The following is a 6,987-nucleotide window of genomic DNA, read 5'->3' on the forward strand; positions in this document are numbered from 1 at the left end:
TTTCCAAATTGGGCCCAAACCCCTTACATGGGCCTTACCCTAAAGCCCATCTAAATATCCTAGTCCATACACTTGATCTTACATGGCCCATTAAGAACCCAAACACCTAAGCCCAAAGGAAAAGGCCCAACTCGAGCCCAAACTCAGTTAGGGTTTTCACATAAAATGAAAACTAGGGTTAAGTAAAAAAAATTTAACCCATTAAGGACTTAATCCATTAAGTCCATCACTCTACTAGGTCAATCATACAATGTGGTTGGGCATAATTCAAAATTCCAATCCAACGGTCCAAAACGCGGGTCCCGGCAAGTCCAAAACAAAAGTGTCCAAGATTAGGGTTTTCTAAACCCTAATTAGGGTTTCCAACACAACACATGCCAATTAGGGTTTCATTAGCTCGGGCACCACCCACCGCCACCTCGGGCGGTGGTGGTCGACAGTGGTTCGCGGTGGCAGCCACCACCTCACAGTGGTGGTGATGGGTTTTCTTCAACTTTCAACCAAGAAATTGTTGGATTAATGTCTAAGTCCATAACTATAATTGGTAAGACTTGACCCGACCCGGCATGGTCCATTTGGGTTGCATGGCATCATGCATTTGGATAGACTATAATGAGAGAAATAACACTTAAGGTTGGTTAATATATTATAAGTTCTAATATATTAATAAGGTTATTTAATTAGTATTGATCAAGAATTAATTTGGAATTACTTAAGTGATCAAAAGGAGACTAATTAAATATATGGGTTGATTGTGTAAATCATTCATTCTTATATATGTGGGCTTGTGATCCAAGATTTCTTATGTTGGACTAAGTCCATGGGGTGACCCATGGATACTCCATGGAGGTTAAAATCCATGGAGCATAAGGAATGGGTAAAGTTATGAGTTACATGGTGTAACCCTAATAGCCACCATATAAAAGAATCCCATGGCTCAAGAAATCGTGCACTAATGTGTGAATATGAGGGCTAGACGATTTCAAGGAGTGTTCCATTTCTCTCAAGTCATTCCATGTGCATTTGGTGTTGTGTGAACCATTTGAGGTGTCACACTTGGGGCACTAGGCACTCAAGCTTCATGGAGACAAGCTACATCAAACAAAGGTATGTATTATATCCATTTGATTACCCAAGTATCAAGTATTGTATGCTAGATAGGGTAATACCTTGGAAAGTTCATAATTGCATGTATAATAGAGAAAACATAGATCCAAGGTATATAGGGTTGCATGTACACTTAGGAGTGTTAGAATGCGCAAAACCCATCAGAAATGTCTAACCAACGACACACTACTACAACACAAGCATTCCCACAATTTCACACACACACAGCCACCCCCCACGATGGTTGTGGCGGCCGAAGAAGGCAATATGGTGGCAGCCACCATAGTTGGCTACCATGGTGGTTATTTGCGATTTCCGGCCATCTACACACACACAATGACTGAACACGCACTCCCTCGCTGCCCTAAATTGAACACACACCATACAAACAGAAATAAAACACACAACACCACCACCCACGCGGTGGCAGATGGCAACCGACGAACGCATCAAGAGGAGCAGCCGCTCAGAGCGGTGGCGGCGATGGGACTCGAAGTAATGGAGGAAGAAGCGAATGGGCACATTACCGGGGCTTCCGTCTTCTTCGGCATCGGGTGTCGCGGTAGGATTCTCGACCGTTCAAGGCGGTGGCTGGACATTAGAGATACAAGGTGGAGGCTGAATAGCAATGTCCTAGGCTTAGGGTTTGTATCAAGGAAACGAGGGGGAAGGGGGAACCGGGTTTAATCCTGTGTTCCTTTCAAACATTTATTCATTTTTTCCAAGTTTAGTCCCTCTCCACAAGATCCTTTTCAGATTAACTCCCAAACTTACCAAACACCCCTGCCTTCTGAAATCTTTACAAAATCACTCTGAAAATTACACTTAACCCCCAATATTCAAAAAATATAACATTTAACTCCCGAACCCAACACCCTGCTAAATTATTAAGGATTTAGGGTTACAATAAAATAATATGATTTATATCTCGGGGTTAAGGGTTTATTATTTGTTTACTTATTTAATTTAATTTCAAAAGTAATGTTAAAATTCCCCCCACTTAAATTAGATTTCTTCCTCGAAATCATTCCTTACCATTCCCGACATGCCAAACAACTTGAGCAACAAGGCCACAACCGCGAGCATACCCCAGCCTTCCTAAGGCAACCAGAACCAACTCTCGCAGGGGTCTACAACCCGAAGGTTAACGAATTCCTTGCAACTTAAACACATTTACTCAATCTGAAATCTGAACTCTCGAGATGGTCTGACTTCATGACAGACCGTCCATACTGAATTATTATTATTGAATCCCGTTCACTTATGTCCCAACAAACTACTAAACTTCTGATATCTTGAGGTGCTTACTAGAAAACAGAATCACAGACCAAATATCGCTGCAGAACACTTAAACTTGACAAAAGTCTCAGATAACCCTTCGAGTAGGAGACTCGTCCCTACAACGGTTAGACTTAGATAAGAGCTGCATAACAGGATCAAATCATCTACTCTCAAATTATCCAAACCCAACTGCAAGTGACCTGACATGTCCTCCGAATGACAAGCTACCCCACACTTAAGTTCCAAATCAAAAATACTGCCTTGACTTATTTTGATGCCCTTCACAAATAGAACTATTCCAAAACACAATTACAAAGGCTTGACCTATCATCGAAACTGAATCCATTCATTACCCTTGAAAGCTTTGATTGATGTCCTCAACACATAAATACCCCAATCCTTATTCCACTGAAATGATAATCTCGCACAAAACACTTGCAATAACCAACTCTAGATTCCAAAACCTTGACCCAACGATCTCTACCATGTCTCACCTGTATTTCCAGAATCACACGTGCCTCGCCCACGGGTCCCACCCAACTATACCACGAAACTGCCTTGCTCACGGGTCCCACCCACCTAGAGCTATACAAGCCCGACATCGTTACGGACCCCAGTGGTCCTTAACCCCAAAACAGGGAAATACTCTTCGGCATTCCAGGCCGGCGTGCCAAAGACACAACTGATTTTCCCTTTACACTTATGACCATCGCCAACGTTTGTCTACTTCAGCCTGGTGAACACTACAATCCCATCGCAGTCTTACAACACTTCGAATCGACCATGGTTACCATCCATGACCTCACCACACCTTAACCATCACAACCCCACACGCGTTAGTCGAAACCCACATCCAACTAGGTGTTCGGGTCATACTTTGAATTCCAAAACCCTCATAAAAAAAACAAGTAGTGAGGCTCTAACACGACCCTCGATCTGGATCCATTCACAATCCTACTATGCATAACAAAGAAGGCGTTGACCAGCTGTTGGAAGTTTTTCCTGGACTTCCGACTTATACAACTTCAATCCAGGCGACCTCTTAGGTCGTCTCTATTCCTGACCAGGATGCGAAACTTGCCCTAGTTACATACCTGATCCAACTCCTGGAAATTCTGATCGATTCCCCCCACTTGGATTCAACGAAGCTCTTCCATCCCATAAGCCTGATGGATTCCCCACCCATCACTGCTCCTATAGCATGAACTGCCTACGACCTGCGCTTACCAAAACTAGCATTCCATTACTAAGAACCATAACCCTTACCATACACTAATGAACATCCACTCTAATTTCCATCCATAAGGAATCACTAAACTCTAACCGACTTCAGTCCATGAGAAAATACAATTCCCTTGACACATTCAATGATCAACTAAGTCATGCAACTAACACCGCCATCTTCCTGCTATCGTTCCTTTCCTAGCAACGGTAGTGCCTTGGACTCCAAAGTTCTTCCATACTCAACTGTCGTTCATACCCGAACAGATGATATAACCACTGAACCCTGACTTCAGTGGAGAACTATCACGCTAACCCTGACCAAAGATCCTCCAAGCAATAATCCTGAACTGATCCCGACAAGGACCCAGAACAACAACGGAACACGTAGAACCTACTCCACATAATACAACCATCTAAAGATTCATCGAAGACATCTCGACGTGCAGAATGGCATATAACAATCCTTGATGACCTTGACAATAGCAGAGAACTGACCTGAGATATAACTTAAACAAACCTAATAAAAATTCTAAAGCAATACAAATTCCCGATATCCACTTTGAAGAAGCAGAAGATAACATACCCGCAAAACATCTGAAGGAATCCTGACCTCCTCCTCCCGAGTTACCCCGACCATCCAAGAACTCCAAATTCCCTACCTTGAACGAACCAAAAACCACATGGGTCCATTCCAAATACCGCGGGTAACCTCCGATGAGATGAACTCCCGCATCCGCGCATCGATCGACTCAGTACCTACTCCTGAGCCGGAATCAGAATTCGAATCCCCGTTTCTGAGTTCTTAACACTAAACCGAAAACAATATGAAAAAGATCCGAATATTCCTAAGAATCTTTATCCCACATGCTTCCAATATTCTCCAATACTCTCCACGATTCAAGTATGGATCTTGTGTTTTAGTAGTACGGGCCCAATACTACCTTCCACACCTATCCATACTTTCCTCAAGAATCCTCCTGGATCCTCTAAGTCACCTTATCAAATTTGTACACCAAAACTCGCTAAACGGCACGACAAATCCCACTGAAGCAATCCCTAGACTTTCCTAGGTTCCCGACCTCACCCTCCCATCAGCCGCTGAAGAACTCCTCATAATGCCAGTCACCCACCTCATGAATACAATCACATGCAACAAAGCTTAGATAACCCTTCGAGTAACAGAGTCATCCCTACAACGGTTGGACTCAAACAAGAGCTGCGCAATAGAGTCAAATCTGTCACTCTCAGATTATCCAACCTTTGTCACATCTGACATGACATATTCACTTAGCCGCTGACTCCCAGCACCTAGGAGTTCCACAAAGCACAAAGCAAGCAACATTCGTCCAGTATCACTCCAATCCAACCTTCTACAACACATACTAGGATGTACCACTCCCTCTAATAATTGCCATACACATCCGAATCAAACTCAATCCAGCATCCCATGCTTCCTAGACTACTAGGCATCAGGTATCAGGACAACCTATCACTGGCTAAACATAACTAGCATGCAAGTCTACAAGCTCATACAATAGGCATACAAATGCATCTCTCCTAGCATTCTAACATGCAAAAACTGAGCAGATCCTTAGCCCAAACTAGCATGCGATTCCACAGAGTCACAGATCAAAGCATAACAGATAACATGTATGGGTATTTTGGGAAAACTTACTTGAGCTCGGCTGATTGCATGCACCACACCCTTTTCTTATTTTATAAAACTTAAAAGTAGATATATTTATTTTTGAAAAACTTTGCCAAATCCTCAGTTTGAGTTCAGACACTCCCGAGAGTGTGCCCGAATCCCTCAAACCAAGGCTCTGATACCAACTTGAAACCTCCCAAAAATATTGACATAAAATTTCAGTTTATTTATAGAAAAATCATCAATTACTTGTTTAAATAAAACCCTTACATTACAACAAGAGTGTAAATTCCAGAACAAGTCAAATGCGAAACATAAAGTGTGCATGCCATGAAGTCAACCCGAGCTCTTCCTTTTGAAACCGAAGTACCTGAAACATAAACTGAAAACCGTACGCACAAAGCTTAACGAGTTCCCCAAGATACCACATACCACACATACATAAATCACATACTAGGCCCCCGCCCTCTATCGGGCCTCGCCCGGTCTCGAGTCTCACTCGGCCTCGGACCTCGCCCCACATCGAGCCTCCCTCGGCATCGAGCTCCGCTCGGATTACAGACCTGTTATTCTCAAGCCCTGCCTGTCACTGGGCCTCGGTCGACATCACACATACAAAATATCACATAATCATGCTAACATATAAAATGATCACAAAGACTATAAAATGATCACAAAGACTAGTATATGTTCTAATCATCGGGCCTCGCCCGTCATCGAGCCCCGCTCGATACTCACATTACCATATAACCATATAATCATATAAACATATAACCATAATAGCACATGAAATAATCACAAATAATACAGCACACCATGTAATTATCGGGCCCCACCCGGCATCAGGCCTCGCCTGGTAAGCATTAAATCAAATACTAATAACTAACATACAACTTACTCATCAGTCCCTGCCTGGTATTAGGACTCGCCTGGTAAGCATATCATCATACAACACATGCAAGAGTCACTCCGACATCTAGCATCCTAAGATATAAATCATGGGCCGACATTGGTGCCTTCGACCCGTTAGACCTAGTGAGGAGACTCACCTCGCACTGCTGAAGTCCCGCGAATAAACTCTGACTGCTGGCTGACAGATCCCCGAACTGTCAACATCAAAACAACACCCAATTAATAATTGGGTTCCAGTTCATAACAATAAATCCATACTTGGGGTAAAAAGACCATTTTACCTCTTACCTAACTTGGTCTAAGAACAAGGTCCAAACTCACACTCTAAAGGCCCAAAAGCCAAATAATCAACCAAGGCCCAAACCCCTTACATGGGCCTTACCCTAAAGCCCATCCAAATATCCTAGTCCATACACTTGTTCTTAGATGGCCCATTAAGAACCCAAATACCTAACCCAAAGGAAAAGGCCCAACTCGAGCCCAAACACAATTAGGATTTTCACATAAAATGACAATTAGGGTTAAGTAAAACCACTTAACGCATTAAGGACTTAATACATTAAGTCCATCACTCTACTAGGTCAATCATACAATGTGGTCAAGCATAATTCAAAATTCCAATCCAAGGGTCTAAAACGCATGTCCCGGCAAGTCCCAAACAAAAGTCTCCAAGATTAGGGTTTCCAACCCAACACATGAAAATTAGGCTTTCACTAGGTCGGGCACCACCCACTGCCACCTGGGGCGGTAGTGGTCGACGGTGGTTCGCAGCGGCAGCCACCACCTCACGGTGGTGGTGATGGGTTTTCTTCAAC

The sequence above is a fragment of the Lactuca virosa genome, chromosome 5 (assembly GCF_052849685.1).
Source record: "Lactuca virosa cultivar CGN04683 chromosome 5, Lactuca_virosa_CGN04683_v6, whole genome shotgun sequence".
Lineage (NCBI taxonomy): Eukaryota > Viridiplantae > Streptophyta > Magnoliopsida > Asterales > Asteraceae > Lactuca > Lactuca virosa.